Source organism: Pan paniscus, chromosome 15 (assembly GCF_029289425.2).
Source record: "Pan paniscus chromosome 15, NHGRI_mPanPan1-v2.0_pri, whole genome shotgun sequence".
NCBI lineage: Eukaryota > Metazoa > Chordata > Mammalia > Primates > Hominidae > Pan > Pan paniscus.
The window spans coordinates 30,609,492-30,634,761 of NC_073264.2; the positions used below are offsets into that span (position 1 = coordinate 30,609,492).

The 25,270-nt window shown below is 37.5% G+C and overlaps 1 long non-coding RNA gene across 2 annotated transcripts in view; it reads right to left on the reverse strand.

The window, feature by feature from the left end:
* The window catches only part of LOC117975788 (uncharacterized), a 243,211-nt gene that overhangs the window by 127,903 nt on the left and 90,038 nt on the right, over nt 1–25,270 (reverse strand). The window lies entirely within an intron of this gene.

The following is a 25,270-nucleotide window of genomic DNA, read 5'->3' on the forward strand; positions in this document are numbered from 1 at the left end:
ACGCTCTGCTTCAAAGTTACATTTGCACTCTGTAGAGAGATACTTACCAAAGTTGTATAGGAAGAATCAGAGTTATACGATGATATTTAGGCTACACAAAATTTCCTGGAAAGCACAAAATTGCTTCCTGTGTTTTTTTTGATTAAATACAAATGTGTATCCAAAGTACTATAAGAAATAGTTCTGTCTGGTTACGAGTCACAGAGAGCAATTGATTTAGTTTGGTTGCAAGTGATCAAAACTAGGGTTCCAGATCAAATATGGAATGTCCAGTTACATTTGAATATCAGATAAAAAATGGATCTTTTTTAGTATGTCCCAATATTGCAATATCATTCTTTATGTGATATTCAAAGGTAAAGGGGTATCTAGCATTTTTATTTGCTAAATCTGGCAACCCTAATTGAAACCCAATTTAAACAAGCTTAGACATATGTGGGAATTATTGACTCAGAAAATCTAAGAAAGGTTTAAACAAGTAAAATGCAAAAAGGCAAAAGAAGCCTGTGTAGGGATCATTTAGAAGCCATGACATGAACACCTTCAATATTCTCTCCGGATTGTGCATCAAGGTGTTGACTTTACAGTGTTTTACTACAGACCTACATTAGCAGGAAACATGCTTGCATTTTTGCAAGTTTTATATTTTAAAAATGTGCCTCTGGAGAGACAATGGTCTAATGCTCTCCCTGCTTCATGACTCAAAAATAGTAGGTAAGAGCTGTAATTGGTCCATACCTAGCAATAATCAACTATAGCCAGACCATAGGGTTTATGTAAAAATATAGCACTTTCCACAGAAGTTGTACACCTAGAGTAAAACTGAGGAGCAGAGAAGAGGAATATTTTCTGAAAGAAGGAACAAATTGTTCCCCGATGAAAGGGTATTTTGGCACTTAAATAGTAGGCAACACATTTCAAAACAAATTCATTCAAAATATCAGGGCTTTTTTTGAAAAAAATACAATGCTATCTTAAACACTACTCAAGGTAGAGGATCCAGGTGTCATACAACACTTGAATAATCAATACAAAGGCCAGTAGGACACACGGTCTCTAATTCTTGTTTATTTTTTTCTTTCTATTTTAATTCTTTTCCACTTCTGCAGACTTCTGAGCTTGTCTGGTCAAGGTAGGCACAGGTACACAGTAGGACAATGCATTGTTGCTATGAGGCACAGCTCATAGGCAGCATGACTAAGAATAGGGGACACTTTAGGGAAAGTTTAGATAGTAGGGTACAATTTTTTGGGAAAAGGTATCTATTATATTCCAATATTTTAAAATAGAAGTAGTATTACTACCCGTTTTATTTATTTTAGGCCCCAGGGGAAAGTTGATATTTTAATCCCCTAGTATTTTCTTTCCTAAATTAACTGTACCCTAGAGATAACAAGTCTTAGGGGAAACATGTAACTTAGTCATATTGATCCACAGTACTACACTGATCCATAGATCACTGAAGAATATAATCTGAGTGGTCACATCCTATAAATTTCATTAAGCGAGGGTTCCATAACACACCAACAAAATAATTTATTTAAAGCTAACTGCCTAAAGGTTTATCCTGAAGATACCATTCTCAGATGCATTTGTCATGTACACCTGTAGAATATAATGAACTTGTAGCATGAACAGTTTGTCTCTTTGACTTAATAGTGACAAACATTCAATTTGAAATTTGAAGAGGTAATGGTGGTAGTTACCAGGAAATGAAAAGCTTCAAAGCTTTACATTTTCTTGGCATGATCTCTACAACAGCATCTGTTCTTGTCTCTCTTTTTCTATTTTTATTATTCTTGAGTAATACTAGGAAGTTTCTAGACCAGATGAACTTCCTATGACCTATTTAGTAGACCCAAACAATTAGCAAATGGTTATTCAATCACTCCTATGGGTAGATTTATGTGAGACAAGTAGAATATCATGACATTTTGATTTATTTTATATACCCTTCCATATACAATTTTTCTTACAATGCCTGGCACATAGTCAGTGAGAGGAGATGATGGGTTGAAGCAAATCCCTGCTACAGGCTATAGAGACAGTGTGCTGTTATTCTTCATTGTCCCTGGTACAATTCCCCAGGCAGTTTTCACCTCTGGACTCAGAGAGGCTGACCCTCCAGACTCTGTTTGCTGGATTATTAAAAGCAATTAATATAAATAGTGGGCAAATCTTAAGAGTGGGTGATCATCTAGGAATATATATAGAATATGAAGAACAGAAATGGAATTCTGAAGTATACCCAAATGTAATGTGTGGAAGAAGAAGGGCCCCTGCAGTAGCCTAAGATTTAATCCTTTAGGTAGAAAAAACTAAGAGAAAATGAGACCAACAGCGAGTCATAGAACTGAAGAGGTAATATCAAGAAGGGAGGGAATAGCCGCTTCAAATGGCACAGGGAGGCTACTGAAAGCATCTATTGAAGTTGTCAAGTTAGAAATCAACAGTGACATTACTGAGAGCAGTTTCAGTGGAGTGGTGGGGAAAAAAGCCAGAACACAGCAAGTTTAAGATAAATAGAAAGTAGAAAAGTTTAGAAAATGAGCATAAACTACCCTTTTTAAAAGCTCAAATGTGGGAAAAACAAGTATAAGCAGTAATTTTGGATACTTTTGTTATGGATCAGAAATTCTATAAGCTGAAGAAAAATTTGATAGTAAAAGTCACCAATGACCGGATTAAGATTTCATACAACTATTTCCAGGGACTCAAAAACTCAACTGTTATTCTTCATTTTTTTGGTAAGAACACTACCTTTTCTTAGTCATTTCTAAAGCACGTACCTGAAAGTCAACCCAAACAAAGGGAAGTAAAAGGAAATTGTGTATCTGAACTTTCCCTCCACTTTCCACCAGCCATTAACTGAGATTTAAAATTTTTCCCCGTGTTCCCTAAGTAGAAGATAAGTTATCGGTAGTTTGTGTTTAATTCATATGAATTATAATAAAATAATCTGTTATTAACAGGTTCTGTCACTGCTTTCTTAATAGGAATGTTGACGTATATTACCAAAATGAAAGGAAGTTATAGGCAGAAGCTTATGTTATTCTGTTGTTGTTTCAGAACATTTAGCATTCTCCTCTTAGGCTGTTTTGTCCTTCTCTGAAGTAGTCATATTTTCTATAAGCCCACCTCCTCTGAGGTCTCATCCAAAGTGCTTGTGAAGAAGAATTTGATAAATACATTCGTACTTAAAAATGTTGAAGAATGCAGCCTCATCTGTTACCTCTTCCTAGATGGCTGTATATCTGTGACCTAAAGCTAGGAAAGAATTTCAAATTGAAGAATTTTAGTAGTGTAGAGGATGAAGCTTTATTGATTTTACCGCCAGGCAGGGTTCTACCAGAATACCGCAAATAGGAATTTTTCTACCTAAATAAAGCCAAAATTACATGTTATCTTCAATTAAAGGAACATCTATGCTCAGGAAATAGATTTTCTGATGTAAGGCCAAGTTAATTCTTCACTGATATTTTAGAAATATTTCTCAGTGAGATAATTGATAGATTTTCATTTAGACATATGTGACTACACAGGTCAAGATTTCAAAAGAATGTAGGTAGCAGGCTGACCTTTTCATGTTGCCACAATTCCATGGCTTTTGTTCTTATAAACACATGAGGACATTGCAAAGAAAATGGTGGAAACTTATAAATTAAAGGTTCTTCAATATTGATCAGGCTGTAACATCTAATTAACATTTTCAAGGCTTTCATTTCCTTTAGATGAGTGGCAGGCCCTGACTGGCAGCCACAAGACAGCTCATGAACATGATTACAGCAAAGTAATTTGCCTTTGTTAGATACAGACTTTCAGTAATAGTGTTCACTTGGCTTAATAAAGTTAAGCACCACTTATCATCTGTACTTCATTTTGCTCCTTTCCATCATATAGTGTGTTGGCTGTTCTGTTCTTATAGCAGACGTCTGCATAGGTCTTCATTTGTACTCTCCCACTGTGTGGGTACTGTGATTCTCAAGATTCTAGCTATAGAATAGTTACACAAAATGTAGTTTGAATTTTTATAAGCTAGTTTTCATCATCATTACTCAATGTACCAAACATTATACTCTCCAATATCGTTTTCTTTTGACTCATATTTCTATGCATTGAAAAATTCCTCTGTGTTTCAATATGGGTTAAAATAATCACTAGCCAGGCGCAGTGGCTCAAGCCTGTAATCCCAGCACTTTGGGAGGCCGAGGCGGGTGGATCACGAGGTCAGGAGATCGAGACCATCCTGGCTAACAAGGTGAAACACCGTCTCTACTAAAAATACAAAAAATTAGCCGGGCGTGGTGGCGGGCTCCTGTAGTCCCAGCTACTCGGGAGGCTGAGGAAGGAGAATGGCATGAACCCGGGAGGTGGAGCTTGTAGTGAATCGAGATTGCACCACTGCACTCCAGCCTGAACAACAGAGCAAGACTCCATCTCAAAAAAATAAAAGTAATAATAATAATAATAATAATAATAATAATAATAACAACTAAAGAAACATATGCCATGTAAGTTAAAACTAACTTCATGTAGGCAATGAAGACAATTTCAAATAATGACAAATTTAATTATTATTTAGTCAGTAATGGCAAAATTTGCAATTTAGAAAGTTTATTTATTAATGAAAAGTTTGCTATTCTATTATTCTGTAATTAAACTATCTTGATTGATCATCTTCAGATTGGGATCTTCAAAACAATAAAGTAAGATTTAGATTATCCTTTCAATTTTTCCAAGCATCATTTTCCTCTAACATTATCCTCCTGCAACAGCAAATCAGTACATACTCTAAGATAATTAGAAACTACAGTAATTTCTTTTTTATTTTCCATATATATTCTGCTTATGTATATAGTAATTTATTTTTAAGTTGGAATTGAACATAGAATCTTAAGACATTTTTATGATTCATTTAAGTAATAATGAAATATATTTGGAAAAATAATTATTACATGAGGTATTACTTACAGAGTATCAGTATGAGGCCCATTAAGTTTCTATCATTTAAAAAAAAATTAACATAATAAAAAGTTTATGCTGACCAAAATAATCCAGAGTACCTACTATTTGATTCCATATATATAAAATTTTATAGCAGATAAAACTATCTATAATAACAGAAATCAGATCACTGGCTGTCTGGGATTGGATATGAGTATATGGAGAGGAATTGACCACAGTGGATCACAGGGGAATTCTCTAGGATGACTGAAATTTCCTATATCTTTATTATAATGGTAACACAGATATATACCTTTATCAAAACTCCTCAAATTGTATACTTAAAATTTTATTACATGCAAACTATACTTCAATGAAGTTTATTTAAGAAGTGAAAAAAAAATTCTTCATATCCCTCTTCAACCTGTCTTCTCTCTTGGGAAGACAGATTGTCGAAACATCAAAGTAAGGTCTCCCAGGAATGCTTACACTTCTGAAACTCCATCTTCTCTCTTAAATCTTGGGCTCTCTCGTGTTTTTTGTGTAAGCCAGATATACATCAGGAATGAAGAGATATGTGACTGTGGAAATCCAGATCAAGAGCCAAACTAATGGATAAATAAGTTGGGTGGCATAAATATTTGAGAAGACACGTAAGCACTTGAAATTACACAGGCTTTTCATGACAGGAAAACCTAATTTCTTCAACTTCATGATTAAACAACAAAAATATTCCTTATTCACTTCAAAATGCATTCCAGACTTAAGAATCATAATCAGAAATAAAAGCAAGGCCTTTTTCTTTCAAGTGTGGCCTACAGGAAAAATTTTCAGGAGCTACTGAATGAAGGAAGATGCACAGAGTTAATGGAATTTTGAACAATGGAGAAGAGATGAACTTACCTACTAAAAGGGGAATTTAAAATGACCCATGCTTGCAAGGTAGTGAATTTTTAAATGTACGTTTACTCATTTACTGTTACAAAGGAAATTTTGCTATTGCATCTTGAGTTTACTCTAGGGTAATTTTGATAAATTATCAGTGGACACTTCTATAATATTAAAAAATGACTTTACGAAAGTAGTTTGCACAATGTGTAAAATGATAATATACCCAGTGAAGATTTAGAAGTTTTCATTATTTTTCAGACCTAAGGTGTGGCTTATGTTGAGTATGGATAATTTTACTGCCCTATTATAGGATATGTAATATGGCTTTAGATTTCAGAAGCAAGAGTAACCACTTTCAAGTTTCACTCTCATTTTGGAGAAACAAAGAGAAAGTGTATTGAAAGTATCCTTAGGTATACAACTGCACATAATTCTAAACAATAGGAAATATACTGGGGGGAGTGGCCATGGCAGAATGAAGGAATGACAGTTAGCATCATAGTAACTATTTACTTATATCACTGGTCTTGGTAAGAAGGGTCCCAGGATATTTTTGGCAAGGGAAATATTCTTAATCTCTGCCACTGACTTAAGAAGGGGTAAGCCTTAAATGGTGCAAGTCTCTAGAATCAGGCAGGGCCTTTGGTGGTTTGCCTATAATTAGGAATATATCTATATTCACATCTTTATCTAGGTTAGAAATATGACTACACAAGAGATCTTTCTTAATGCCCAGGCTACTATTTACCCAGGATCCTGTTTAAATATCAAATCTTTTTTACTTTTATAAACCTCGTTTTCAAAACTGGGAACAATTGGTGCTGCCATTTGCCCTTTGATCCCAAACTTCTCCAAATTCCTTTCAAAGTCCTAGACTCTCTTTCAACCTAAGGTGATTTCATTCTTCCAAACTTTCGGAAAAATTTTTCTAGTATTTTATAGTATTATTTTACATATCCAATTTAGAGAATATCCATTCCAAAATACAAAATTTTGGAAAGTGGTGAGTTAAAAATATGTTATTTTCCTTCCATTCAGGTGTTTCTGTTTTATTTAATTTTTTTATTTTGAAAATTCATCTGTCTCTAATGGATAATCAATAATTTTGTATTGACTGAATAGAATAAAAGCCATATTAGGCAAAAACCTACAAAACACTAACTACTTTGATGCCTCTGTTTGCCATCTTCCTAGAAAATGTACTAAAATGAACATACAGGGTCTACTACAATGCGTCTCTTGTGGGATTTCATACCAGTCCCAAGGTGCTCTGAGGCCATTATTTGCACATACCGAATGAGCATCTATTTATATAGGTGGCTACAGAAACACTACTCTCCAGGCATTTGGTAAACCATATCTAATACATTTATTTTTCATATGTTTATTCTTAAGGCTGGAGGAAGAAGTTGGCCATCAGGGTTATCTATTGTCCCTGTTTGCAGATGACATGATTGCATATCTAGAAAACCCCATCGTCTCAGCCCAAAATCTCCTTAAGCTGATAAGCAACTTCAGCAAAGTCTCAGGATACAGAATCAATGTGCAAAAATCACAAGCATTTTTATACGCCAAAAACAGACAAAAAGAGAGCCAAATCATGAGTGAACTCCCATTCGCAATTGCTTCAAAGAGAATAAAATACCTAGGAATCCAACTTACAAGGGATGTGAAGGACCTCTTCAAGAAGAACTACAAACCACTGCTCAACAAAATAAAAGAGGATACACACAAATGGAAGAACATTCCATGCCCATGGATAGGAAGAATCAATGTGAAAATGGCCATACTGTCCAAGGTAATTTATAGATTCAATGCCGTCCCCATCAAGCTACCAATGACTTTCTTCACAGAACTGGAAAAAAACTACTTTAAAGTTCATATGGAACCAAAAAAGAGCCTGCATTGCCAAGTCAATCCTAAGCCAAAAGAACAAAGCTGGGGCATCACGCTACCTGACTTCAAACTATACAGCAGGTCTACAGTAACCAAAACAGCATGGTACTGGTACCAAAACAGAGATATAGACCAATGAAACAGAACAAAGCCCTCAGAAATAAAACCACACATCTACAAATACCTGATCTTTGACAAACCTGACAAAAACAAGAAATGGGGAAAGGATTCCCTATTTAACAAATGGTGCTGGGAAAACTTGCTAGCCATATGTAGAAAGCTGAAACTGGATCCCTTCCTTACACCTTATAAAAAATTAATTCAAGATGGATTAAAGACTTAAATGTTAGACCTAAAACCATAAAAACCCTAGAAGAAAACCTAGGCAATACCATTCAGGACATAGGCATGGGCAAGGACTTCATGTCTAAACCAACAAAAACAATGGCAACAAAAGCCAAAATTGACAAATGGGATCTAATTAAACTAAAGAGTTTCTGCACAGCAAAAGAAACTACCATCAGAGCTATAAATTTTCCTCTACGCACTGCTTTGAATGTGTCCCAGAGATTCTGGTATGTTGTGTCTTGGTTCTTGTTGGTTTCAAAGAACATCTTTATTTCTGCCTTCATTTTGTTATGTACCCAGTAGTCATTGAGGAGCAGGTTGTTCAGTTTCCATGTAGTTGAGCGGTTTTGAGTGAGTTTCTTAATCCTGAGTTCTAGTTTGATTGCACTGTGGTCTGAGAGACAGTTTGCTATAATTTCTGTTCTTTTACATTTGCTGAGGAGTGCTTTACTTCCAACTATGTGGTCAATTTTGGAATAAGTGCAGTGTGGTGCTGAGAAGAAAGTATATTCTGTTGACTTGGGGTGGAGAGTTCTGTACATGTGTATTAGGTCTGCTTGGTGCAGCACACCAACATGGCACATGTATACATATGTAACTAACCTGCACGTTGTGCACATGTACCCTAAAACTTAAAGTATAATAATAGTAGAAACTACCATCAGAGTGAACAGGCAACCTACAGAATGGGAGAAAATTTTTGCAATCTATTTATCTGACAAAGGGCTAATATCCAGAATCTACAAAGAACTCAAACAAATTTACAAGAAAAAAACAAACAACCCCATCAACAAATGGGAGAAGGATATGAACAGACACTTCTCAAAAGAAGGCAGCCAACAGACACATGTAAAAATGCTCATCATCACTGGCCATCAGAGAAATGCAAATCAAAACCACAATGAGATACCATCTCACACCAGTTAGAATGGTGATCATTAAAAAGTCAGGAAACAACAGGTGCTGGAGAGGATGTAGAGAAATAGGAACATTTTTACACTGTTGGTGGGACAAAAACTGGTTCAACCATTGTGGAAGACAGTGTGGTGATTCCTCAGGGATCTAGAACTAGAAATACCATTTGACCCAGCCATCCCATTACTGGGTATATACCCAGAGGATTATAAATTATGCTACTATAAAGGCACATGCACATGTATGTTTATTGTGGCACTATTCACAATAGCATAGACCTGGAACCAACCCAGATGTCCAACAGTGATAGACTGGATTAAGAAAATGTGGCACCTATAACCCATGGAATACTATGCAACCATAAAAAATGATGAGTTTATGTCCTTTGTAGGGACATGGATGAAGCTGGAAACCATCATTCTCAGCAAACTATTGCAAGAACAAAAAACCAAACACCGCATGTTCTCACTCATAGCTGGGAATTGAACAATGAGAACACTTGGACTCGGGAAGGGGGACATCACACGCCAGGGCCTGTTGTGGGGTTGGGGGAGGGGGGAGGGATAGCATTAGCAGATATACCTAATGTAAATGATGAGTTACTGGGTGCAGCACACCAACATGGCACATGTATACATATGTAACTAACCTGCATGTTGTGCACATGTACCCTAGAACTTTAAGTATAATAATAATAAAAAATGCTCTTTCAAAAGAAAAAAAAAAGAAATCACAAATAGTCAGAAACTGGGCTTCCCTTTAGATGAGGTAGCAGGTCTTAGCTACAAGATTAGAAATGCCATGGTATTACAGCCTAAAATATCAAAGAAAGTGTTTTCTCAATTAGACTTAATTAATAGGGTATTACCATTTCTCAGTATTTTGTCTATTCTTAATAACTGGCAAAACATCCGGTCTCTCACTAGTAGATTTGGGCAACAAAATGCGGCCTTTTATACACATTAGCAAGCTACAGTTATACGCAGGGACCTGTAATATAAATAAGATGTATATCTTAAAGCTATTCACCGCAAGGAGGATGATAGTACTAAAATATGTCAGGATTCATTTTACCCATTGGTAAAATGAAAATAAAAATTGTATTTATCTAAAAGGGTAATTAAAGGATCAAATTAGGTAATAGAGGTAAAATGTTTAATATGCCTTGTGCAAAGCAAGCTTTCAATAGATTTTAATTATTAATACGTGTTATTTCTCTTTAGCTACTAGTAGTTGAATGAAGAAAATTCAACTATATTTATGGAATAGTCATTTATGCGATACTCATTATTCTGAAGAACACCTTCTGTAATGACCCAAAACCAGTTCAGAAAACCACAACATTTCTGAATTCAATCTGGAGGTAAGTAATAGTTTCCTTTTCATACATACCAAAAATATCAATAGTAAGAAACCATTCTTCCCAATCCTATTTTATACCAGTGTACGTCTGCTAATTCCTCTCCTTAACAGAAGATCCCCTTAAGTCATTATAGCAAGTCCATCTGTGCTTCAGTTCAGCACAATGAATATCTACTGTGTGCTTAATATGTTCAAAGCATGAATAACATACAACCCTTCTCTTCAACAAATTTATAATCTGTATTAAATTTATAATATTAACATAGACATTTAGTCAAAGTAAGTCAGCAAACTTTGAACTGCCTGCCTCCATACATCACAACCAACATTTAGGTTTAGAATAAATTTACTTGTTGCTAACCTTAACAGAAATATAGCCCTTTTTAATTCAAATACTGCTTGTCCTTATTACTATATTTACAGATGAAGGAGGCAAAACAATGAGAGTCAAGTGAGTTGCTCCATTATTAATAAAACAAAAAGTAGAATTCACTGTTTCCTCTTATATACCAAGAGCCTCTGAGACAGTAAATTGTGGACAATTTAAATTAAAAGAAAGTGTTAAAATTTGTTGGAGTAATTTTGATATGGGTATTCCATTAGTGAAGAATGCCCAGAAGCAATTTTAGTTATGTGTACTCATTGTTTTATTCTAAGAATGGTATAGTTTGCCTCAAACAATGATTAAAAAATAGAAATAGTACCCATCAATGGATATATTTTCTTTTTGAATTTACTGACAAAAATGGTACAGATGGCACCCCAAATAGGAGACTGGCATGGACCCGTATCTTCTCTGTGAAAATGACTAATGTATCACTACGTTTCTGCCAGAACTACATGAAGAGCCTGCCAAAAATGATCATATCATTATCAGCTAGTGTTCCCAATTGTGCACTGTTTGTGTCATATGTGGCTCCTCTGAAATGCAGAACTCCTACCTAAAGAAACCCTCCTAACATTATAAAACATGAACTTTTGCATGCTTTAAAAATGTTTTAAGGAAACTGTATTTATTCTACAGTAAACAGACATATTTTCCTGGTGTCAGTAAAAAAAAAAAAAGTAGCGCAAAAAAAAATTGAAGATTCAAATGTCAAAGCTTATATTTGTAAACCCAAAATAAAATACAAAGAAAATTTGGTCTAGATGTCTATATAAACCAACAAGCTTTGGTCTCTCACCTATTATAGATTTTGAACTGATAGCCATATACCAAACATCTAGCATTAGCCATTTGGTCATATGGAGTCACTGATTTATCTCAATTTGTGAGGCTTGAATAAAGATTCATTGAATGGGTTGATGCAATGTGCCTAATTACAATATACTATAAGACCTTAAAATAAAAATGAATGTCAAATAAGAGGTTAGTTTAGTTATATATTACAAAGTATGCATTTATTTAGCTTCTCATTAGTTCCACCCTAGGCCAAAAAGTTAGCAGATTTAAAAATTTTAAATATATATATATATGTGTATATATATGTATATATATGTGTATATATGTGTATATATATGTATATATGTATATATGTGTATATATATACACATATAATCAAACAACAAGAAACTGAATAGTGATATGCATACATTTATACACACACATATACACATATCCTTTTATACTACCAATTATAAAATATAACATATTTCCTACAAAACTAAATGTATTTCTCAATTATAATATATAAGGTAAAAAATATGGCCTCAGTGTAGAAAACTTCTAAAACAGTATTACTTATAAGGCTTTACTAAGTGTCATTGCTGCAAAATTTCTTCATCCTTACTATACTTTTAAATTTGAGACTCCACCCCACTTTATGTGAATCAAGATCTCTAGGGGTGGAGCCAGGGAGCGTGGATCACTGGCCTTCAGGATGAAGGCCAAGCCCTTCAGTATAGCCTATCATTCTTTCATAACATAGTAATATCCTACTTTTTCAGCCTCTCTCCTAATTTCCCCACACTGTGACAATATTCTAAATCGTAACTACAGTTGGCTGTGTACCACTCCTTTCATAGGTATGTGCCTTCATCCTGGCCTGCTGGACTTGGCCAACACTCTCCCTTTGACTGGAATACCCTTGCTTCCTCTCAGTCCTAACTTTCTGGTGGACTGTGAGTAACAGCTCCAAACTCAGCTAAAGGGAATTATTGTGAGGAAAAGTATTCCTGAAATCCAGAGCAATGTTTTCTGATCTGCCTCTCGTCATAAAGCCATGAGCTCCTTAAAAACCATCAACTGGCATCCTTATATACCCAGTGCTCAGGGCACTCTCTTAAATATAGTACCAATTCCAGAAATATTTATTGAATTTAATTAAACTAAAAAGGAAGATGACCAGGTTTTCAACCTATAGATTAGCTACAAAAATATTTTGTAAGTTTTTTCTCCTAAATGAATATGAAATAATGGAATTTAATATCCAGTCAGGAGCTGTCTTCTTTCCCAACCACTCATTTTCCAACACTAGTTACTACTGTCAACTTCAAATTTCAGATTCTATACTTGATACTTGATTTTCAATCTAACCGAAAGCCCATTACGACTTCTAGACCGAGGGAAAAATCTGGTTAGGTAGATAGGACAGGATCTGCTGCCTTTTTTTCTGTTCTTCATGGATTTCCTAGTGCCTATGCAACTAGATGTTTGAATCACCATTTGTTTAGTTTTCAGAATTCTTTCTGATTCTGATCTGCTGCTTTACTTTGAAATTTGATAATTTATTATGGGTCTCTGAGTTGTTAATAATAAGTATGGTGGCTGCTGTATTTTAGTCCCTAATACTAACATTCTGCAGTTTGCATAGTTTAACTTTTTATCATTATTTCCTAACCTAATGCTCATAGACTGACACATCTATTTCAAAATATTCATTAAGTATTTTAGAATTATTTATAGTAAAGACATGCAAAAAAGCAAACAAAGTATTTTTGTATTGATCATAACAGAGCATGAATATTTTCTTCAGTCTTACTCATATAAAGGCAAATACAAGATCATTCAGTTAGAAAGATTTTTCACTTTAACACTATTTCTCTACCAGAAATTGAGCTGTAGGTCACCTTTATATGTAAAATATTTCAAGAGAAAAATGATGGTTAGATAGAAGAAAAACATAGTTTGAAAATTAGTCTTATAGGGTGTGGGAAGTTTGAATAGTTGAAATATAGGGAAATTTTAGGGTAAGAAAATATTCTGTATGATGCCTTCATGGGGAATATATGAGATGGGGCATGTGTCAAAATCCATAGAACTTTATGACATGAACAGTGAACATTAATGTATGCAATTTTTTTTTTTATTTTAAGAAGTCATCTTTTAAATTTAAGAAGTCAAGATTACAGGATGGAATGCAGAATGTGATCATAAATTATCTAACCACATTACAAATGTAAAACAACCTCACTTGAAGGAGGTGAGGGAAAGATGCTGACCTACGTAACTAAAAATGATGGAGTCTGAAGACTAAAGGCAAAAGGAATTGTGCATAAATATTATACCCTAGAGTATAACATTTTTCCCATGGGGATAACGGTTAACAATTCTGAAACCACAATAGATGTATACTGGAATTGAACAATTAAATAAATGGGTGGTGGAAGGTGGGAGCCAGATTTCTCACTGTTGGAGTGGGAGGTTATAGACAAGCAAGAGGAGACATGAATAATTCATGCAGTCATGGCTTAGAGTTGAAGACATCAGTTTGAACTTAATATAAATTCAGATGGGAGAGAAAGAGAGAGAGAGAGAACTATGCAAAGATATATGTATATGTACACAGTTTTTTCATTTTTACTTTATCAGCTGAAAGGGCCTAAAAGCAATGAGTCTAACCAGTAGCAAGATCTTGATTTCTCTCACCATTCTCCAAAAACAGGAAGCAGGGTTCCTTGGAAAAATGACAGATCCTTGGACTAGGCAGGAAATATACATAAGGCTAGAATATATTGTACTGCCAGCAAGTAAAGACATGTAAAACAAGCAAACAAACAAACCTTAATGATGGGAATATGTCAAAGGGATATAGGGGGCACTTGAAAGATTTCCCAATGGCCAAAACTTGTACAACTTGAACAAAAAAATAAAGTAAATAAAATTGTATTGGGTTATAGCACAAATTATAAAATAAATATCCATAAGTCCATACTGATATAGATAAATTATTGAGTAAACAAATGAGAGATAATAGACAAATCTCCCATGCACAAGAATTTTAAATAATTTATGTAGATATTTCATTCTCAAGTAGGTGGTAGATAATTTTCCACTTCTGAAGTGTGGGCTGCTCATAGTGACTCTCTTACAAAGAATATAGAACAAACAGGGGGGATTTAAAAAAAAGACTGAGATGGAGTGGAGAAATCTCACCAACACTACCTCATCCAGTTGATCAAGGCCAATATCATCAACAGTGATAAATCATGTTGATAATATGTATGCTTGCAGTAATACGATGAAAGTGTTGTTTACCTTCGTATGGTTTCCCTCCTAAAATCTCATAATCCCAGTTTAATCGTGATGAAATAATCAGACAAATTCTGTCTGAGGGATATTCTGCAAAATACCTGATGAGCACTCCTCAAATTATCAAGCTCTTAAGAATAAAAAAGTCTGAGAAACAGTCATAGTCAAGATGAGCATAAGGAAACACGACAACTAAATGTAAGAATCTTGGAAAAGAAAAAAAAGTTAGGTAAAATGTAAGGAAGACTAAATAAGGCATAGATTTTAGTTACCAGTGACATATATCAATATTGGTTTATTAATTGTGCCAAATGCCATATGAATATAAGATGCAAATAATAAACTGGGTGTGGGGTATATGGGCAATCTGTACTAGCTTTGAAACTTTTCTGTAAATCTAAATCAAATGTAAATAAAAGTTTAAGAAGTGGTCTTGGGGTGAATTGACTTCTAGATTGAGCTTGAAAGTGTTGTTATTGAGTACAAAAATAATGGGGGGGTAATTTAATAGATCAGAGCTCAATGGAAAAGTTTACTATTTTAACATTGGCTAGAAAACCTTGTTTAGCTAGACAAGTTAGGACTCCAACAAGAGTGTGAACTGTCATAGTGCCGTGGAAGCTGATGGATATGAATGCACACAATTGAGAAATGAAGCCCCAGGACCAACTGGGAAATAACCATAGGATTCCCAGTCCAAGATATCCAATTGCAAAAGATTTTTATTTTTTATTTTAGTAAACTCAGTTCATTAAATTAATTTCAAAGGATGTTATAGTTTACCAGCATACATACCCAATAGAGTGATTAGAGAACAGTAAAGCTTCTTATCAGGTTAGACTGTAGGATGACTTATGAATTAGAAAGAAAAGTTTCCAGTTGTTTTTAGTCTCATGCCCTCTAGGGTCTCTTTTAGCTCAATCATATGAAGATTTTGATTTCCAGTATATAAGACCCGGTATCAATTTAAACCAAGCACGTACTTTAAAATACTGCTGTGTAAAAGACTACAGTGGCCATAAAGAGATAAAGCACGCTGATATTGTAAGGCTTTGTGTCCTCATCCCAATCTCATCTTGAATTATAATCCTCATAATCCCCATGTGTCAATGGAGAGGTCTGGTGGGAGGTGATTGGATCATGGAGACAGTGTCCTCCATGCTCTTTTCATAACAGGAAGTGAGTTCTCACAAGATCTGATGGTTTTATAAGTGTCTGACAGTTTCTCTTTCAAAAACTTGCTCTCTCTTGCCTGCCACCATGTAAGATGTACCTCTTCCCCTTCCACCATGATTGTAAGTTTCCTGAGGGCTCCTCAGACATGAGGAACTGTGAGTCAATTAAACCTCTTTCTTTATAAATTACTCAGTCTTGGGCAACTCTTTATAGCAGTGTGAGGATGGACTAATACAGTTAATTGGTACCAAAGTAGTGGGGTGGTACTGCTCTAAAGACGCTTGAAAATGTGGAAGTGACTTAGGAACTGGGTAGCAGGCAGGCTCAGAAGAAGGGAGGAAGATGTGGGAATGTTTGGAACTTCCCAAACACTTGTTGAATGATTTTGACCAAAATGCTGGTAATGATATGGACAATGAAGTCCAGGCTGTGGTGGTCTCTGATGGAGATGAGGAACTTACTGAGAACTGGAGGAAAAGTTGCTCTTGCTATGCTTTAGCAAAGAGACTGGCAGTATTTTGCCCTGCCCTAGAGATCTGGGGAACTTTGAACTTAACAGAGATGATTTAGAGTGTCTGGCAGAAGAAATTTCTAAGCAGCAAAGTATTTAAGATGTAACCTGGTTGATTTTGAAACCATTCAGTATTATGCATTTACACAGAGATGGCTTAAAATTGGAAATTATGTTTAAAAGGGAAGCAGAGTGTAAAAGATTGGAAAATCTGCAGCCTGACTGTATAAGTCAGAGTTCTCTAAAGGGACAGAACTAATTGGATAGATGAATATACAAAGGGGAGTTTATTAGGAGAACTGTCGCACATGATCACACGATGAAGTCCAACAATAGGCCACCTGCAAGCTGAGGAGCCAGGAAGCCAGTCCAATTCCCAAAACCTCAAAAGTGGGGAAGCTGACAGTGCAGCCTTCAGTATGTGGTCAACAGGTCAAGAGCTGCTGACAAACCACTGTTGTATGTCCAAGAGTCCAAAAGCTGAGGAACATGGAGTCTGATGTTTGAGGGCAGGAAGCATCCAGCACAGGAGAAAGATGGAGGTCAGAAGCCTCAGTCTGTCTACTCCTTCCAAAGATGGAGGTCAGAAGCCTCAGACTGTCTACTCCTTCCAAATTCTTCTGCCTACTTTAATTCTCATCCCACTGGCAGCTGATAAAATGTGCCAACCCAGATTGAGAGTGGGTCTGCCTCTCCCAGTCCACGGACTGAAGTGTTAATCTCCTTTAGCAATTCTCACAGACACACCTAGCGATAATACTTTGCATCCTTCAATCCAATCAAGTTGACACTTAGTATTAACCATCACACTGACCATGTAGTAGAAAAGAAAAACCCATTTTCTGGGGAGAAATTCAAGCCAGCTTCAGAAATTGGCATGAGTAATGAGGAACACAATGTTAATAGCCAAGAAGATGAGGAAAATATCTCCAGGGCATGTCAGAGACCTTCCTGGTAGTCCCTTCCCATCACAGCCCAGGAGGCCTAGGAGGAAAAAATGATTTTGTGGAACAGGACAAGGGCCTCACTGCTGCTCTGTGCAGCCTTGGGACTTGGCAGCCTCCATCTCAGCCATGGCTAAAAGAGGCCAATGTACAGCTCAAGCCATTGCTTCAGAGGGTGCAAGCCCCAACTTTTGGTGACTTCCACATGGTGTTGGGACTCTGGGTGCACATAAGTCAAGAATTGAGGTTTGAGAACCTCCGCCTAGATTTCAGAGGAGGTATGGAATTGCCTGGATGTCCAGGCAGAAGTTTGCTGCTGTGGTGGAGCCCTCATGGAGGACCTCTGCTAGGGCAGTGCAGAAGGAAAATGTGGGGTTGGAGTCCCCACCCTGAGTCCCCACTGGGGTACTGCCTAGTGGAGCTGCAAGAAGGAGGCCACCACCCTCCAGACTCCAGAATGGTAGATCCACCAACACCTTGCCCTATGCACCTGGAAAAGCCACAGACACTCAACTCTAGCCAATGAAAGCAGCCAGGGAACAGGGGATTGAGGGGAGGGTGTACCCTGCAAAGCCACAGGATTGGAGCTTCCCAAGACTGTGGGAGCCCACCTCTTGCATCAGCATGCCTGAAATGTGAGACATGGTGTCAAAGGAAATCATTTCAGAGCTCTAAGATTTAGTTACTGCCCCGTTGGATTTCAGACTTTCATGGGACCTGTAGGCTCTTTGTTTTGGCTAATTCCTCTCATTTGCAATGGGATTGTTTATCCATTGCCTATACCCCAACTGTATCTTGAAAGCAACTAACTTGCTTTTGGTTTTACAGGCTCCTAGGCAGAAGGGACTTGCCTTGCCTGAAATGAAACTTTGGACTTGGACTTTTGAGCTAATGTTGAAATGAGTCAACCCTTTGGGGGACTGATGGGAAGGCATGATTGGTTTTGACAAGTGAGGACATGAGATTTGGGGGGTGCCAGAAATGGAATTATATAGTTAAGCTTTGTGTCCTCACCCAAATCTTTTCTTGAATTATAATCCCCACAATCCCCACATGTCAAAGGGTAGACCTGGTGGGAGGTGATTGGATCATTGGAGTGCTGTCTCCCATGCTGTTCTCATGATAGTGAGTTCTCATGAGATCTGATGGTTTTATAAGTGTCTGAAAGTTCCTCCTTCACACATTCACTTTCTCTCACCTGCCACCATGTAAAAGGTACCTGTTCCCCTTTTGCCACTATTGAACGTTTCCTGAAACCTCCCCAGCTATTTGGAACTGTGAGTCAATTAAACCTCTTTTCTTTATAAATAACCCAGTCTTGGGCAGTTTTTTATAGCAGTGTGAGAACAGACTAATACACATGCCCTTTCAAATATCATACTAGAGTGTTACCAGTAGGATCTTCCAACTCAGCTTCAGTCATGAAGTTCTTTGAGTATTAGGTGATTTATTTGTTTTATTGCTGGGCATATAGCTTAGACGTATTATATCTGTATTAATCTGTTCTCATGCTGCTAATAAAGACATACCTAAGGCTGGGTAATTTATTTTAAAAAAGAGATTTAATTGATCCACAGTTACACATGGCTGGGGAGGCCTCACAATCATGGGGGAAGGCGAAGGGGAAGCAAGACACGTCTTACACAGCATCAGGCAAGACGGTGTGTGCAGATCTAGTGGGACTCATTCACTATCACGAGAACAGCCCAGGAAAGATCTTGCCAAATGATTCAAATTCTCCCCATTTGACCCCTCTAATGACACCTGGGGATTATTACAACTCAAGATGAGATTTGGGTGGGTGACACAGCCAAACCTTACCACTCTGCCACTGGCCCATCCTAAATCTCATGTGCTCACATTTCAAAACCAATCATGCCTTTCCAACAGTCCCTCAAAGTGTTAACTCATTTCAGCATTAACTCAAAAGTCCACAGTCCAAAGTCTCATCAGAGACAAGGCAAATCCCTTCCACCTATGATCCTGTAAAATCAAAAGCAAATTAGTTACTTCCAAGATACAATGGGGGTACAGGCATCGGGTAAATACACCCATTCCAAATGGGATAAATTGGCCAAAATGAAGGAGCTACAGGTCCCATGCAAGTCTGAAATTCAGTGGTCAGTTAAATCTTAAACCTCCGAAATGATCTCCTTTGACTCCATGTGTCACATTTGGGGCATGCTGATGCAAGATGTGTTTTCCCATAGTCTTGGACAGCTCTAGCTCTGTGGCATTGAAGGGTACAGCCCCCTCCTGGTTGCTCCATGCCAGTTTGAAATCCAGCAGGGCAGTAATTAAATCTTAAAGCTCCAAAATGATCTCCTTTGGCTCCATGTCTTGCATTCAGGGCATCCTATGCAATAGATGGGATCCCACAGTCTTGGGAAGCTCCATCCCTGTGGCTTTGCAGGGTATAGCCACCTCGCCAACTCCCTACTACCAGCTGCTTTCATGAGCTGGCATTGAATGTTTGCAGCTTTTCCAGGCACACAGTACAAGCTGCAGGTGGGTCTACCATTCTGGAGTCTGGAAGATAGTGGCCCTCTTCTCACAGCTCCACTAGGCAGTGACCCAGTGGAGATTCTGCATGGGGACTCTCGCCCCATATTTCCCTTCTGCACTGCCCTAGCAGAGGTTCTCCATGAGGGCCCCGCCCTGCAGCAAACTTTTGCCTGAGCATCCAAGCATTTTCATACATCTTCTGAAATCTAGGCGGAGGTTCCCAAACCTCAATTCTTGACTTCCATGCACCCACATACTCAACATCACATGGTAGCTGCCAAGGTTGGGGGCTTCCACCTTCTGAAGCAATAGCCTGAGCTGTACATTGGCCCCTTTCAGCCAGGGCTGAAGTGGCTGGGACACAGGGCACCAAGTCCCTAGGCTGCACATTGCATGGGGACCCTGGGCCCAGCCTATGAAACCATTTATTTTCTCCTGGGCCTCTGGGCCTGTCATAGGAGGAGCTGCAGGATAGTTCTATGACATTGCCTGGAGACATTTTCCCCTTGGTCTTGGGGATTAAAATTAGGCTCTTTGCTACTTACACAAATTTCTGCAGCCAGCTTGAATTTCTCCCCAGAAAATGGGATTTTCTTTTCTATTGCATTGTCAGGCTGCAAATTTTCCAAACTTTTATGCTCTGCTTCCCTTATAAAACTGAATGCTTTTAAGGGCACCCAAGTTCCCTCTTGAATGCTTTGCTGCTTAGAAATTTCTTTTGCTAAATACCCTATATCATCTCCCTCAAGTTCAAAGTTCCACAAATCTCCAGGGCAGGGGCAAAATGACACCAGTTTCTTTGCTAAAACATAGCAAGAGTAACATTTACTCCAATTCCCAACAAGTTCCTCATCTCCATCTGAGACCACCTCAGCCTGAATTTCATTGTCCATATCACTATCAGCATTTCGGGCAAAGCCATTCAACAAGTCTCCAGGAAGTTTCAAACTTTCCCACATTTTCCTGTCTTCTTCTGAGCCCTTCAAACTGTTCCATCCTCTGCCTGTTACCCATTTCCAAAGTCACTTCCACATTTTTGGGTAACTTTTCATCAATGCCCCACTCTACTGGTACCAACTTCCTGTATTAGTCTGTACTCATGCTTCTATTAAAAACACACTCAAGACTGGGTAATTTATAAAGAAAAGAAGTTTAATTGACTCACTTTTCCACATGGCTGGGGAGCCCTCACCGTCATGGTAGAAAATGAAGGGGAAGCAAGATACGTCTTACGCGGCAGCAGGCAAGAGGGTAAGTGCAGGAGAACTCCCCTTTATACAACCATCAGATCTCATGAGACTCATTGATTATCACAGGAATAGCACAGGAAAAGACCTGCCTCCATGATTCAATTACCTCCCACCCAGTCCCTGCCATGACACATGGGGATTATTACAATTCAAGGTGAGATTTGGGTGGGAACACAGAGCCAAACCATATCAACAAGTATAATATGTTTCTGTAGAACTCTAAATAAGTTTATCATTACCCAAATTTAATCAATAAAAAGGAAGTCTTATCAATATGACTCTAATTTTATTATGTTCGCATATATTCTTAAAATAACCTTGCTGCGTATCACTTATTGTCCATTCATATTTTCACTTAATTTGTATTCCAATGACTAGATCACATACAGAGGTGTTTTCAATAATTTCTGTCATATCTAGAATATAAAATTCTACATCAGCTAGCTTAGCCACAACACCCATAAGATAATTTCCAAGTGATTTATGATAAAAATTATTTTAGTATGCAGTTTTCTGAGACGTACCATAAGTTGCCACAGGCCTACTATATCTATATCTATATCTGTATCTATATCTAGCTATCATCTATCTATCTATCTATCTATCTATCTATCTATCTATATAGAGAGAGACTCCTCTTTTTTGCCATTATGTGTTGACTTCCTAATGGAATTCTGTATATGTTTCCCTCAGAAATATGCTAGTGATATCTTCTAACAGAAAAGTGCAGAGTGACACACTATGAATGTCATGAGAAAAAAATATGGTGGTTAGAAGCATGGACTCCAGAGACATTCTGTTCTTAGTCCCAACTTCTTTGCACACTAGGTGTGTAACACTGAAGAAGATGCTAAAACTCTCTTTTCCTCATTTTCTTCGTCTGTAAAATGTTATCTTGTCACAATTTAATAATATGTTATCTCCCTCAAGTACACAGTGGCTAGCATATAACAAGTTAAACGTTTGTTGAATGAGGGAATAAATGAATGAATGGATCAGGAGTAGTCAGCAAGCGTTTGGAGTGATTATACACACTAGGAAATATGAGTGGAACGAGTAGAAACTGTGAATGCTAGATGGAGTTTTAACAATTATAATGCTAGTAGGAATCTACTTGCAATGTTGCCCACTATTGAATCCAGCAGAGCTTATATTAAATGTTGGCCTTCTTTCTGGATATGTACCTGGAACCTTACCCATGTGGTTTTCTCAGCTTATTTTCATTCAAGCTGAAACTTCATCAGCTTCACACTTAATATAGGTGCCTCACAGGCTTTCAGTAAATTTAAGGTAATTTATGATTTCATCTTTCTCAAGTAATTTTCAATCAAGTAAAGTTATCCAACAAGACTGGAAGTTGCACATGGAAACATTTTATTTTAAGGTTTCATTAGTATGCATAAATTCACAGCCCCTCCCAATCTCTATCCATTTTTGCAAGTAATTGAAAAAAAGTGACTCAACATATGTGGATACCAGTTTTTAGGTTAGCAAATGGGGCATGGCATTTTAAGTGTTTTAAATGTGGAACGTTAACTGTGTTATGATTTAATGTTTAATAATGAACTTGATTCTTCTTTTAAAATGAAGAAAACATCCTGTGGTAAACGTGAAAAAAAAACAACAACAACAGAATAATGCCATAGAAAATACATTATCATATGAGGCAGGACATCTGTTTTCCAGCCCCTTTATTCATTACCTGTGGGTAATGAATTTTGCTTAATTTACTTGGCCTCAGTTTCTACATCTGTTGAACACAGACAATAATTATGTGCATAAACAAAGGCAGAAGCTTAACCAAATCCTTTCATTCACTTACTATCTACTAAGCCCCTATAATATGCCAATGTTAGACTTTTCCCTTGTCCTTTAGCTGTTTGTACAAGACCCCACATAGGCACAGACTGGAGAAGAGCACTGTGTGCAATCATGGTGGGTGGCATGGTGCGTGGTCACTTGCTCATGCAGCTACTTGGACATCTAGTCCTGCCTGGACTCAATCCAAAGGTACCATTTCCATCTTACAATGGCCTTCTGCTGAGAACATCTGACTTTGACTTGCCAAGTCTGACAGAATCCAGCTCATAATGGACATTTTCAGATGCATGGTCACTTTGGGTTTACTCCAAGGTCAACCATTCTGTCTCTGCCAGGGCTGAGTAATGTCAAGAGCTATTTCTCAAAGTATATGTAATCTCAAAGTGTATGTAATCTCTACATATGTAATCTCTTCCTCAGAGTGTATGCAATCTCTAGGTATAATGGCATGACCCTGTTCTAGAATTCCAGGGGCCTGCACTGAGTTCTCTTAATGGGGATTGACATAATCTCCATACGGCTTCCTTTTTCACTATTGGCATCCCTCCCCCCACCCCCCAACTATTATACATCTTGGTGTATAGCCTTTTTCCTTCCTTATCAGAACCAGCACCATAGAGTCTGCTAGGTCATACAGTCCAAGTGGCAGGACTGGTGCACTGAAGCCTGGAATTTCTGCAGAGTCATTTTCTGCTCAAGGCTGGACTTAAAATTGACAGCCTTCCCTGTCACTCACTATTACACCAAAGCAATAGTTCTAGATGTGGAATGTGCTGCATCCAGAACTCGGAAAATACCTACTAGGTGCAGTGTTTCCATTTTTGTTGTAGGAGATGGAAGATTCAGCAATTCATTTGACTTTGGAAGAGATACCCCAGAACACCTCTGACCACTCCATCCTTAAATTTCACAGAAGTAGCAGGTCCCTAACACTTCTTAGGGTTTAATCTCCCATCCTCAGAGTAGAAGTGTCTTACCAAAGCCTTAAGCATACTAGTTCACCTCTTGCCCATCTTCTCCAATCAATATAATGTCATTGTTGTAATAGATCTGTGTTGTATTCTGTGGAATGTTCATGCAGTTCAATTCTCTTTGGACTATATTATGACAGAAGCAGGAGAGGTAATATATCACAGCTACAAAACTGTAAATAAATACCGTTATTTGTTTACATAAATGAAAATTGTTCTGATCTACTTTTCTAAGTAAAATGGAGAAGAATGCATTTGCCAAATCATTGGCCACATGCTATATACCTATGACCTTAATAATGTGCTCTAGCAATGATACCACATAAGCCAGTGCACCTGTGACCTAGATTACTACTTGGCTAAATCTGCTGTAGTCTTCAGTCATTATTCAGGATGGGGTTTATGCAGAGACCAAACTAGTAAAACAAGTAGAGAAATGATAATGACTACTGCAACTACATCTTTTATGTTTTTAATAATGGCACTAAACTCCCTCCAGCCCCTACCATGAGTGCTGTTATCCAAATGACCAAGGACCCAATGTGGGTTGTTCCCACTGACAAGTATATTAATTCCAATTATGTACATTCAGCAATTAGGAAAATGACCACTGAGCAAGTCCTTTGACCGAGTGGCCACATTGTGACCTGGACCTTATCCAGGATTCCATGAAGGTCTGCTTTCTAAACAAGGTGCCAGGACACTTTGGGTGTTTAAGCTTCACCAACTGGCCTCTCTTTATTTGGGATTCCATTATTCCATAGATGTTGATGAGCCCAGCTCTTTGACTATCTCTCCTATAATGAGTCAGGGATAAGTAGGCCAGCCACCACTGAACTTCTTAGTGATCTTGTGCCCAGTTTACTAATTTATTCCATATGCCCTGGGTAAATAAGGTATCCTCTGAGCTTTTCTGTGGAACATAATCTTCTGAGGAATCCTTTGTCTTAGATAATATATACATTTCAGCAAGCCCAATTCCCTCAGATCATTCATTGCTTCTTTCACCATCTTCCAGGGAAATGGGATTTCCACTTTGCTGAGTGTTGGACATAGCCTTTTCCAGACTTCTAATGGCCACTCTAGGAGAGAGTTTCCCTATTCCCATTGGCTTCCTACTAGTCTTAATCCAGTATCCTAAGAAAGCGTCCTCAAGTCAATGAATTATTCTTCATCCAGTCTTGTATTCTTGCCTCTTTGATCAAACCTCCTCAAAATCCATTTCCCGATGTACTCTACCAGCTTCTGTTGGCACATGCTAACAA